Raw genomic sequence first — 12792 nt, forward strand, 5'->3', positions numbered from 1 at the left:
AAATTTATCTGAATTGAATGTGACTTTATTTAATAACATAAACGGAGAAATTAATTTTGTTTAAAAAAAGTTTATCTGAAATGAATATGATTTTATTTAATAATTTATGTAGTGCAAATATGTATATGCATACAAATGTAGACATTAAAAATAAAAATGAGTTCAATGTAACAAAAGGAAAATGTGTGCATGTACATATGTAAATAAAAACCATTATGAAACAAATAACATCTTTAAATTATTTCTTTTTTCAACGCCTTCATTAGTGTCATTGATGTTTTCCGGTAATTCGATTTACTGGATTATTTCCATCTTCTAAATTTACAAACGTATTCTCAACTTCGAAATTTGTTGTACTATTTCGTATTATGAAATTATGTAAAATTGAACAAGCTAACACGACTTTTGAAATATCTTTTTGAGATTTCACATCTATGTGATTTAAAATCTTAAACTTCTGCCTTAAAATTCCAAAGGCTTGCTCAATAAAAACGCGAGTAGAACTTAAATAGTAATTAAACTGCTTCTCTTCTCTTGACAAATGTCCATTATCTCTGTATGGAACCATTATGTATTTGGAAAGAGGATATGCTGAGTCTGCTAAAATTACAGCATCTTTAGCTAGATGAATCTGTCCAGAAGCTATTCCTTTGTAAAGTGGGCTATTTTTCCACACGTTAGCGTCGTGGCAGCTGCCCGGAAAGCCGATAAAAACATCCAAAAAACGAAAGGCGCTGTGGCATATGCCTAGAAATATGATACCAACTTATATAATTTTTTTTTATAAGAAATATTTTGGAAACGCATACCTGCATAATTATTGAATAGCTTCCTTTTCGATCATAATAGCTTATGGCATCTGTCCTCGGGGTGTTTATGTGGAAATGGGTTCCATCCAGGCACCCTACTACAAATGGAAAGGAGTTCACCCGGCTTTCTTGGAAATCTTCGATGATCTTGGTCTGCTGAGAAGCAGATGGCCAAGAAATCTCGTTTTTAAGCTTACATATAGCTTCAACGGTTTTAAAAAAGACTTTGTGGGCTGTTCCTTTTCCAATACCAAATCTGTCAGAAAGTTCACGATAGGTGACCCTACTATTGCCCAGTTTCCATAATGTTATGTGCAAGCTCTGCTCCAATGAGTACTCACCGGGAACATTTGAAAAAAATGGTTCGAGTTCAGTCTTCAATTTCTATAAATATACCTATTACAATTTTTTATTTCAAAATCAAAGTCACACAACTTACACTAAATGTTTCACCGGACATCCGAAAATGTGTAAAATAAATGTCATTTGGATACAATTTAATCGTTTTAAAAAAGTGAACCGTTTTCGTCACATTTCTCCTCCGACACAATTCCTGTCTCATCCAATTTCTTTTCTTTATGCGCTTCATTCTTTTTTTTGCCATTATCATAAGAAAATTACCGTCCGTTTCGAAATTATCCAGCAAAATATTTATAGAAAACTCCATTATTTTTAATTTGCGTATTAATTTTTGTCAATCTATGCAAAACAAGCGCTGAACATCAGAAAAGTATCAGCTGAGCAGTTGCACCAGGGTTGCAAACGACAATCAGAGCAGCAGTATTGCCGCTTTTATTACGTGCCTCGAACAAGCCCATAGTCTTGCACTTTTAAATGTTTTTATTCTGCTTCTTCCTAGTCCTGAACATTGTTATACAAAAACGAGATATTGGGTAGTGATGTTTCCAAAAGCCACAATTTTTTTAATTAGAAAAAACCTGTATTCGAGAAAAACGTTTTAAACATTTGGATTGTAATGTTAACCTAATGGGGAAACCAAAATATGTTCGTCCATAACTTTTTAAATAGCCTAGCTGGCGGAATGGGGATTTCACATACACATGGAAGAGTAGTTGCAGAATACGATAACATATAAAACTCAATTCTTTCTTAAGTCGACTCAGGCGGTTATTGGTTATGACCACAGATAATATATCCATACCAAGTTCCAGTACTCTACCATGAACACTTCCAGAGATATGGGTGTTTCCAGCGGAAGGTCCACCACGACAAAAAAAATAAAAGTTTTATATCTAACGTATTTACGGGCCGATTTGTCTGCTTTTTAAAATATATACTGGCTATGTAAGTAGAATCATGTTTGCATAAAATGGTCTTCCTAGGTGGTGCCAAGGTCGAGATATTTCGAAAAACCGTATTTATGGTCCGATTTGGTTCGAATTTGGCGTATGTGGTTGAAACATAATAAATCATAGATTTCTAATAAATTGACCCTGAATTGGCGCTAAAGTCAAAATATAAAGTATATTCTACATAAAATACATGTTTTATTTGCGTTGAAAATTCATTTAAAAGCAATATTAACAAAAATATAACGATGGAAATTTATGTCACGTGACGAACCGTCACGTCACGTTTCACACTTGGGGTTGTAAAAGAGAATTGAAACAATTTGCATTAATTCAAAAAACTCTAAAAACAACTAGAATTGCTCCAAATCATATTAAAATAAGTTTTATGAAAATAGCCATCCACAATTCGCAGAGTTTCGCGATTTTGTAAGAAAAGAAAAAATCAACTTCCATTTTTTGTCACGTAACGAACCTCTCTTTAAATGCTTATATTTCAGGACCAAGCAGTTCGATTGATTTCATTATTCGGTTAAATATAGAGCTAATTATGTGCTATACAATGGCCCAAAAAAGTTAAAGAAAACAAATGGTATTCCTTTTTTGTATCACATTGAAATCGTACGACTGTCACGTGCGCCACCATGGGAATGCCCATATGTCAAATCCGGTTGATGGAATTTGATTTTCAAAAGACTTTCTTACTTGTTTTATTTTAATTTGACACATACAGTTTCCGACATATATTTTTTTGAACTTTAAGCATGCCAAAAAATAACTTTTTAATATAGATATGCTTCCGCGAAAACAAGCATTTTAATAAAAAAACAAACTTAATCATCGTACCATTTATGACTTTTTCTTGGCTTTCATATGAGAAGTCGATACAATTATTTTTTAATACAACAAATTGGATATTAAAAAAATAATAACAAATTAATTTTTTTTTTCAAATTTAGTAATGATTTTTTTTTTATATTTTATTGAAAACTGTTCTTCAAATACTTATGTAAAACCTGTAAAAATTTCAGAATGGGTAGTTCAAAATTACGCTTCTAATCAAATTTTAAACAAGTGCGAAAGCGCTAAAAACGCGCGCTCTCTTTGGCGTGCACCTTTCTTTGATTTCGAATTGAAAACACATTGTGATCATATTGTACTAGCAATATAGAAGTATTACATATATGGCTGAAGCACTTGTTCTTCAGTAATATCAGAAAGTCTAAACCTTTTTTCTCGGAGTACACGACCACTGCTTTCCTTTTGTATAAAAAATAATACACCCCTATTCTGCAACACTTTCGTATTCGGATTTTGCTATGAATCGTAGAAATGGTATGCTGCAATCCGAATCGTATCTTCGAGCTTTCGAAATACGTTACAATGGCATGCTTAAAAACGAACGAGTAAGAAATTAGGTGTGTACTCGTATTGAGCGGACAAAATTATCCAGCAGCATAAATTTTGAGAATTTAGCAGCATTCGCTCTCAAAGAGACAAAATATCCACAGAAGTACGAGAACGCAAAAACTTGCAACCTTCGAAACCGCTGATCACTTCCACAGTTGCCACTGGTGGTTCATTTGGCAATTTATTTTCTGCTTGGTACATTTTCCAAAGATTTGGCATTTTATACAATTGAATAGTTTTGGATAAGAAAACCCTTTTTAAGATACAAATTAATTATATCGGAATGAATAAGTAATTTTTCTCACAATTATTTGTGATATCACATGGTGACGCATTCAAAAATAAGACAATCTCCTCCAAACACCACATTGATCCAAAAAAATTTAATGGCTATAGCTACAAATGTAGCTTTAAAATTATAAAATTTTAATTTCAACAATAAACCTACCAAAACCGACAACTTCAGCAAAAAAACATTTCAGCATGCTGCGTTTTAATCTATTTTGGTATATTTAAAGGAAAATTATGGTACAAACGAAAAATTACATACAGCAACCATAGTCAGCACACACTTAAGTAAACAAACTGGAGATGAATACATAGTAAATTAACGAAAAATTAACTCAACAAACGTGCTTAATGAATTTACTCACTTTTTCGTTGTATACTAGCATTAATAATACAATTTTCCATAAATAACTGAAAAAGGCCATATTTTCTTTGGTTTATTAACAAACATTTGTTTGTGATCACCTGATTTTTTTACTTGCAAGTTTTCGCTGGTAAAAAATTTTCCAGCAAAAATTTGCAGCTCTATCACATTTTGCTCTCTCAATTTCCCATACTTCGCAAATTATTTGGGTACGAGAACGCAAAACCAGCAAAAGTTTTCTAAAACTTTTGATAGTTTTGGGTACAAGTACACTCCTATTGACAGCTGTTTTGCCTAATTTTGTACGAAAACAATTCTGTGTCGGAAGCGAGATAAAAATTAAGCAAAAAGATGTAAATCTATGTGTGTTTGCAGGAAATATTAGTGGTGTGCTTTTAAACAGATAAATTTGCCTTTTACATATACGTAAATTTTTATGCACTGCTTTATATGAACGCACAAAAAAGAATGTTTGTTGCCCATTATCGAGAAACTTGGGTACGGTTTAGTTATTCGTACAATGATTTTGGGTTGTTGTATCCAAACGCATCATCCGAATCTAAAAACTCTAACATGCACATGTGGTCATTTAAAACATAGGTTCCAAATTTCCGAGCTCTAGTTTATTATTAAATTTCGGTGTGGGTTCTGTGCAAAGATACAGTGGATAGAGTAGCCAGAGTTATATGCACAGTAAATGTTGTATATGTACTTTTCACAGTAGAAGAGGGGCTTCCGCGCTCTTCTCCGGCAACACAGAAAGGAGAATTCTCATTAGTAAGGCTTATAATCCCTAAGCGAGGCCGAAGGCAGAAGCAAGCGCATCAGGTGGTGGACCCAACAAAGTGCATGTTTTCAATGGCTTGGAAGAAGCTGTTATTGCATTAACTGGATTGAGAACCAGTTCTTCAGGCACGGCGGTTGTGGTTCAACAATTCAACCAGAAGCTGACATAGATGCGCCCATGGTTACTATGCCCGACAGCTCCGCATACCTTTGTGAAACCATTGCCATAGCGCGCTCTTACTCCGCTGCTATAATTGCAAATGCATCAGAAACCATAATTTTCCTCAAAATATGTAAACGCAACCAATTTTACAATAAACAAGCACATGATAAGTGTTTCTTTAATTCCTTTCCACTTTGTTTTCCTTCATACAGCTGACTTCGAAAACAACTGATAGCTGGCAATGCTGCACATTTTTCCGCAAGGATTGCAACATGCCGATTTTTCTTTTTTCGTAACGAAGCCACGAATTAAGAATTACAAAAATTCGGGTTCTATGATAAGGGTGATAATAATGCTTACATATATGAATACACACGAACAGAAAACGACGACGAAGTAGAGCAGTGATGACAACGCAAGTTTTGACCTAAATCGCCAGGCTGCCTTCAGGCGGCTATTATATTTTCACTTCTGATCAGGGCTGCAAACCACTCCAAAAAACGGTGCGGTTCGGTTCAGTGGTTTGAACCATTGAAAAAATCTTGTACTTGTTCAAGAACCGGTTCATGGGTATTCCCGAATCGCGGTTCGGTTCGGTTCAAATGGTTCAATTTTTTTTATGGTAAAGGATACAAATCCTACAAATCTATGTATATAAAAATAAAAATCTTTGTTATTGAGATCAAATTCAAATATCCACATTTATAGTAGTGGAAAAATAAATAAGAACGTGAAATTTTAACAATTTTGGCTATATTTTTTTGTTAATTTAAGGTTAGTTTTTTAGTATAGAACAGCGACGGTTCGGTTCAAAAACCGGTTCGGTTCAAAAACGGTTTGCAGCCCAGCTTCTGATATAAGATCGTTGATTTTTTCACAATCACAGTATATATAAAGAAAATATATACTTTTACACACTTAAATTTTCGATTAAATTAAACAAATATAAGTTTGGTTATATTTCACTTGAAATTTTATCTTCACTGCAGCAAATTCGCGACGCTAACTAACTGAAATCTCGCGCTAAACTGAAGATAGAAGCAAAACGAAAAGGCAAACAACAGAAAAAGTAAATCCCAAATATCAATAAAAGGGCGAGGAAAAAATAAAAACACATTTCATGGCAAAAGAAATATAGGCCGTTAAAAATTTGCCTTGAGGCAGCCTGACAGTACCACCACTGATATATATATATGTAGGTATATATATATATATTTTTTAGTATTCAGTTAAAAAATTATTTGGTTTGGTTTAAACCCTCCCTGTTGGTGGGAAATATGCATACAAATTTGCTATCATTTAGTTTAAGATAATAATGGTAAAAAGTATTTTAAGATTTCAACAATTTTTATTGAGCTTGCGTTTATATCCCTGTGGCCGCGATGAAGAAGTCTAATGAGGAGATGTGGTGGGCTCCGAAATAGTAGCTATGGGTAAACTATTGTTGTTTTTCCACAACATTTTTTCATTAGAAACGGCCTCCAACCCAATAAAAACTGTTGAATATAATTGTCATAAAAAACAAAAACAAATTTCAAGATAATCAAGTAATCCTTTTTAATGCCGGCTTTGAGATCAGGGTGTTGATGAAATTAAAACACATGAAAATACATTCCTTCCCAATATATTCCAATCTCCTCCGGAGATCGTCTTCAGGGGCTACAACAATTACACAAGTTTTTTTATTAACATACAAGAAAAAGCTAACACATCAAAAACATACATAAATACGTACATACATTAATTAAATTTTAGCTCCACGACGTCCGTCTCGTTTGTCGTGCAGTTTAGAACTGATATTACCAGTGTCAAGCAGGTGTCTGTATATGTGGGCGCAGTTTTCTGTGTCTGTTTTGTAGTTTAGTCTCTTGTTTGGTGGTGTGTTAATTATGTGGAGCATTTCTAATGTGAAACGTTTATTATAGTGTTGTTCTTGCTGTAATATGCTCACAGCTTCAAAATCGGGATTGTGTCCGCTCTCTGCACAGTGGGCCGCTAGTGCAGTTTTTGTGTGTTACTGGATGCTCTACATTTTATGTCCGATCGGTGTCCTGATATTCTTGTTCTAAGTTTGTTCTTTGTTGTTCCTACATACTCTTTTTCACATTTGTTATTTTCATCACCAGCACATGGAATCCTGTATATAATATTGTTTCTGTCCATAGTTATCACTTTGCTTTTCATATTGCTAAAAAACATACCAGTTGTATAGGCGGATTTGTATGCTATTCTAATGTTTTCCTTGTCATATATGTCTGAAGCTTTTAATCTGTCCGAGAAACCTGGTATGTATACTACCGATTTGTACGATACCGCTGTTTTTTCACTACTTTTCGTATTTTTACTTGATTTGTGTGTTTTTATCATCCTATTTCAAGATATCCGTAAAACTTTTTTATTGAAATAGCCTAATGGTGACAACATTGTTTTTCATTGCAATTAGGGAAACGAAGGGTATTGTGCATTAAGCGGCTAATGGGTACCACCTATTTAAAAAAAAAAACCGAGAGTCATTTAAAATAGCGATTCAAACACAAATGAACAGATAATCATCGTGCCATTTATAACTTTTTCTTGGCTTTCATATGAGAAGTCAATACAATTATTTTTTAATACAAAAAATTGGATATTAAAAAAATAATAAATTAATTTTTTTTTCAAATTTAGTAATGATTTTTTTTTATATTTTATTGAAAACTGTTCTTCAAATACTTAAGTAAAACCTGTAAAAATTGCAGAATGGGTAGTTCAAAATTACGCTTGTAATCAAATTTTAAACAAGTGCGAAAGCGCTAAAAACGCGCGCTCTCGTTGGCGTGCACCATCTATCTACATATGTACTCGTATAACAGGCTGCATGCTCGCAGCTGAATTTCTTCGGCATTACATAAAAGACAAGTTCTGAATGTATTTTTTTATTTTTTATTAGGGCTCTAATTACGCCCTTCTACAATAATGTATATGAATATCTACATTTTATTTGCTGAGGCACGCCTTTTCCCGGTTTTACAAAGCTTTCTATTTTGAAAACGTTACAAAAAGAATAAGTCTTGACTTTCAGTCTGTTATTTTCTTCAGCCTCAATGCTGTGAATTTCGTGCGTGCCTAATATAGTCTTGCACTTTTAAATTATTTTTTTTTCTGCTTCTTCCTAGTCCTGAACATTGTTATACAAAAACGAGATATTGGGTAGTGATGTTTCCAAAAGCCACAATTTTTTTAATTAGAAAAAACCTGTATTCGAGAAAAACGTTTTAAACATTTGGATTGTAATGTTAACCTAATGGGGAAACCAAAATATGTTCGTCCATAACTTTTTAAATAGCCTAGCTGGCGGAATGGGGATTTCACATACACATGGAAGAGTAGTTGCAGAATACGATAACATATAAAACTCCATTCTTTCTTGAGTCGACTCAGGCGGTTATTGGTTATGACCACAGATAATATATCCATACCNCAGCCACAATTTTCTCTATGAGTAGGGGATCGATTTATATATCTGTGGCCATAAACAGTAACCGCATAATTAGAAAAAACCTGTATTCGAGAAAGACGTTTTAAACATTTGGATTGTAATGTTAACCTAATGGGGAAACCAAAATATGTTCGTCCATAACTTTTTAAATAGCCTAGCTGGCGGAATGGGGATTTCACATACACATGGAAGAGTAGTTGCAGAATACGATAACATATAAAACTCCATTCTTTCTTGAGTCGACTCAGGCGGTTATTGGTTATGACCACAGATAATATATCCATACNAATCCGGTTGATGGAATTTGATTTTCAAATCTGTTAGCAATACAATCGTGAATTGTTCTTCATCCTATTGATGATGAAGTAATAGTAAAGCAAAGAAAGCAAATAAAAAGTAGATATTCATATTCATTATTGTAGGAGCGCGTAATTAGAACCATAATAAAAAAAACTACATTCAGAACTTGTCTTTTATGTAATGCCGAAGAAATTCACCTGCGAGCATGCATGCAGCCTGTTATACGAGTANGAATGGGGATTTCACATACACATGGAAGAGTAGTTGCAGAATACGATAACATATAAAACTCCATTCTTTCTTGAGTCGACTCAGGCGGTTATTGGTTATGACCACAGATAATATATCCATACCAAGTTCCAGTACTCTACCATGAACACTTCCAGAGATATGTCAAATCCGGTTGGTGGAATTTGATTTTCAAATCTGTTAGCAATACAATCGGGAATTGTTCTTCATCCTATTGATGATGAAGTAATAGTAAAGCAAATAAAGCAAATAAAAAGTAGATATTCATATTCATTATTGTAGAGGGGCGTAATTAGAACCCTAATAAAAAAAACTACATTCAGAACTTGTCTTTTATGTAATGCCGAAGAAATTCACCTGCGAGCATGCATGCAGCCTGTTATACGAGTACATATGTAGATAGATGGTGCACGCCAAGGAGAGCGCGCGTTTTTAGCGCTTTCGCAGTTGTTTAAATTTTTACAGGTTTTACTTAAGTATTTGAAGAACAGTTTTCAATAAAATAATTAAAAAACAAAATCATTAATAAATTTGAAAAAAATAAAAATAAATTGTTATTATTTTTTTAATATCCAATTTTTTGTATTAAAAAATAATTGTATCGACTTCTCGTAGTACTCATATGAAAGAAGAAAAAGTCATAAATGGTACGAAGATTAAGTTTGTTTTTTATTAAAATGGTTGTTTGCGCGGAAGCATGTANGAAGTAATAGTAAAGCAAATAAAGCAAATAAAAAGTAGATATTCATATTCATTATTGTAGAGGGGCGTAATTAGAACCCTAATAAAAAAAACTACATTCAGAACTTGTCTTTTATGTAATGCCGAAGAAATTCATCTGCGAGCATGCAGCCTGTTATACGAGTACATAGATAGATGGTGCACGCCAAGGAGAGCGCGCGTTTTTAGCGCTCTCGCAGTTGTTTAAATTTTTACAGGTTTTACTTAAGTATTTGAAGAACAGTTTTCAATAAAATAATTAAAAAACAAAATCATTAATAAATTTGAAAAAAATAAAAATAAATTGTTATTATTTTTTTAATATCCAATTTTTTGTATTAAAAAATAATTGTATCGACTTCTCGTAGTACTCATATGAAAGAAGAAAAAGTCATAAATGGTACGAAGATTAAGTTTGTTTTTTATTAAAATGGTTGTTTGCGCGGAAGCATGTATTAAAAAGTTCTTTTTTGGCATGCTTAAAGTTAAAAAAATATATCTCGGAAACTGTATGTGTTAAATGAAAATAAAAAAAATACGTGTATCATATTTTTACCGAAAGAATGCAAAGACAAATTATTCGAGCGGAAAAAATTTTTAGTGTAAATTTNGAAGAAAAAGTCATAAATGGTACGAAGATTAAGTTTGTTTTTTATTAAAATGGTTGTTTGCGCGGAAGCATGTATTAAAAAGTTCTTTTTTGGCATGCTTAAAGTTAAAAAAATATATCTCGGAAACTGTATGTGTTAAATGAAAATAAAAAAAATACGTGTATCATATTTTTACCGAAAGAATGCAAAGACAAATTATTCGAGCGGAAAAAATTTTTAGTGTAAATTTTGCATGGATTGACCCATATACAATATTTTATTATCGCTAAAATATAAACTTGAAGGGGTTTCGGACCCCTTTCGCAACACAGAAAGGAGGATTCTACTTAGTAAGGGTTATAATCCCTAAGCGCGGCCGAAGACCGCCTACGCAGAAACCTCTTCGCAAAAATACTGTGGATAATTTCTCGTTGGATTAACCACCCGCCTCTTCTTCATTCGGTCATTTGACAGTTCAACGTGAATAACTATTAGCTGCAAATTCGTATCGGTTTGTGATTTTGTTACATACTAATGAAATATTGTTTTTATTATCGCTAAACTATATATATATTTTATTATCGCTAAAATATAAACTTGAAGGGGTTTCGCCGCCTTTCGCAACACAGAAAGGAGAATTGTACTTAGTAAGGGTTATAATTCCTAAGCGCGGCCGAAGGCCGCCTGCGCAGAAGGAGTTATATGCAAAAATACTGTGGATGACGTAAGGGGTTTCGGCCCCCTTTCTTTCGCAACACAGAAAGGCGAATTCTACTTAGTANCGCCATTAGATAGGAAAAACACCTCCTCAAAAGTCGACATATCGAGCCCTAAAAGCAAAAAAATTTAGGATTTTTTTTTCAAAACTTACTTCTTGAAGCAGAAATACTCTAGGACCTAGAGTCTAGATGAACAAAAATCTGACAGAGAGTAAATATTTAGAAAATGAAAGCAAATTTTCGCCGAAATGCCGATTCAGAATAGGAAAATATGCGTAAAGTTGAATGCGTCGATTTCGAAGCGCCCCGCAAATGAGAAATTGGTCATTTAATTTTCTTTTGTGGCGTATTTTTGGACTTTAAGGTGTATGTCGAGAATTTATTTACACTTTTAGCGGTGATAGCGGTAAATACACATCATATTCGCTGTAAAAAATTTCGAATTATGGTCCGACCATGCGTTCTTCAAGTTGTCAAGTCAACTCCGCACAGGTGCAATTACAGTCTAAGAGCGTTTATGCACCAAAATTTAATTTTGAACAAAATTCGTTTGCGTTAACTGAGGTTTGAAGGAAACATGAGACCGTAAAATTTTTATATGTTTGTTTAATTCTCTGATCCGCCCCTGTTATGATATGCCAATTCATTCTATGTAGTAGTTTACAAATATACACGTATACTTCTGCAATCAAAAAAATTTTCATAGGCTGTCTTTCTTTGATTTCGAATTGAAAACACATTGTGATCATATTGTACTAGCAATATAGAAGTATTACATATATGNATATGTTTGTTTAATTCTCTGATCCGCCCCTGTTATGATATGCCAATTCATTCTATGTAGTAGTTTACAAATATACACGTATACTTCTGCAATCAACAAAATTTTCATAGGCTGTCTTTCTTTCACACAAAGCTAGCGATATTTATGATGTCAAATTACTGGTAAGTCGTCTCTTGAAAAATCGATTTTTTTTTAAGTTTTTTGTTTCTAATAAATGTACACATAGGTTTAAATGTATGTATGTATATTTATTATAATTTCTTTGAAATGCAAAAATTAATTCACATTCATTTAAAAATAAATCTGAAAAGATTGTTTTGTATTTATTTATTTTTTTAATTTTCTGGAATATTATGGCAAAATGATTCTTAGTGTAAGGAAACAGACCTTGACTTTTTAACTACACAGCTGGCTGCTTTGACAGCGGTCCAAGCCGCCATTTGGCAAAACGAGTTTTTGAAGTAAATCAAAGCAAATTAAAGTAAGCAAGGCGTGCAAAGCAAGCCTGCATTGGGCCAGCGCCTTAACTATTAGCTGCAAATTCGTATCGGTTTGTGATTTTGTTACATATTTTTGAAATATTGTTTTTATTATCCCTAAACTATGTATATATGGGTCAGTCCATGCAAAATTTACACTAAAAGTTTTTTTCCGCTCAAATTATTTTTCTTTGCATTCTTCGGGTAAAATTTGACACGTATTTTTATACCCGAGCGCACTTGTGCACAAGGGTATTATAACTTTGTTCACATAACGGTTGTTTGTAACAGGCAAAACGAATCGAGATAGATATAGACAAATGTATACATAAATGATCAGAAT

At 33.1% G+C, this 12792-nt stretch overlaps 2 protein-coding genes across 2 annotated transcripts in view; both read left to right on the forward strand.

The window, feature by feature from the left end:
- The window catches only part of LOC108382471 (uncharacterized), a 3092-nt gene extending 2975 nt beyond the window's left edge, over positions 1-117 (forward strand). Inside the window, exon 2 of the mRNA XM_017638841.1 lies at positions 1-117. The gene's annotated coding sequence lies outside the window, so the exon portion shown is untranslated.
- LOC108382429 (PI-PLC X domain-containing protein 3) overlaps positions 1-12792 on the forward strand; it is a 166907-nt gene that overhangs the window by 32446 nt on the left and 121669 nt on the right. The gene's annotated exons all lie outside the window — the stretch shown is intronic.

This window comes from Rhagoletis zephyria, unplaced genomic scaffold (assembly GCF_001687245.7).
Source record: "Rhagoletis zephyria isolate East Lansing unplaced genomic scaffold, Rhagoletis_zephyria_1.1 Rzeph_scaffold_00147, whole genome shotgun sequence".
Taxonomy (NCBI): Eukaryota; Metazoa; Arthropoda; class Insecta; order Diptera; family Tephritidae; genus Rhagoletis; species Rhagoletis zephyria.